Here is a 1,106-nt window from a genome sequence, read left to right as displayed (position 1 = left end):
GCATCAAATGTACATTGTCAAGGAACAGCTAGAGGTTCAAGCTGGATTCAGATGAGGACATGGAATGAGGGATATACTTTTTAAAATTATATTCAGAAAAATTTACTTGTATGTGTTATTGTCTAATGATTTCTGCATTCTTTTGGGTCACTTCTGTTTGGAGAGGGCACAAATATGGATCTCTTCTAAACTTTTAGAAGGTAATTATCTTCTAAATTTCTAGGAGCAGCTTCCTTCTATGGGCAAAATCTTGAAAGATGCAGAAAACCTCAAAAGAATTGATGAAATACAAATTTAGATCTTTCAACAAACTAAGGCAGCACTGGAAGCTGCTCCTAGATGGATTTTGGCTGAAAGCAGAGAATACCAGATAGATGCTTACCTGAGCTTTATTGACTATGCAAAGCCTTTGGACCATGTGGATCATGAAAATTTATAGACAATAATGCAGAGAGTGAGTATCCTTAATTGTGCTGATGAGGAAGCTGGACATATACAAATAGACAGTCATTTTGAACAGACCAAGGTGACACGATATGGTTTGAAATCAGGATGATGTACACCAGGCCTATATTCTTTCACCATATTTATTCAGTCTGTGTATTGAGAAAATAATCTGAGAAGCTGGATTATGTGAAGAAGAATGTGGCATCAGAATTGGCAGAAGTCTCTTTTATAACTTGTGATCTTCAGATAATACAACCTTGCTTATTGAAAGTGAAGAGGACTTAAATTACTAAATGATGAAAATCAAAGCCCAAAGCCTTTGGTATGGATTGCACCTCAATGTAAAGAAAACAAAATTCTTCACCACTGGACCAATAAACAACATTCAAACAAATAGAGAAAAGATTGAAGTTGTCAAAGACTTCATTTTGCTCAGATCATCCATCAGTACTCAATGAAGCAACAGTGAAGAAATCAAAGAACATATTGCTTTGGGTATGTATACAAACATGATCTTTTTAAAATGTCAAAGACAAAAGATACCAGTTTGTCCTTGTGTGGTGCTGTAGACTAATGCCCTGGGCTGCAATAGTCACTTTGAACCCCAAGGACAGTGGTTCAAGCACACTAGCTGATTTTTGGAAACCCTATAAAAGGTC

This window comes from Chrysochloris asiatica, unplaced genomic scaffold (assembly GCF_000296735.1).
Source record: "Chrysochloris asiatica unplaced genomic scaffold, ChrAsi1.0 scaffold00115, whole genome shotgun sequence".
NCBI lineage: Eukaryota > Metazoa > Chordata > Mammalia > Afrosoricida > Chrysochloridae > Chrysochloris > Chrysochloris asiatica.
This window is presented reverse-complemented; position numbering follows the sequence as displayed.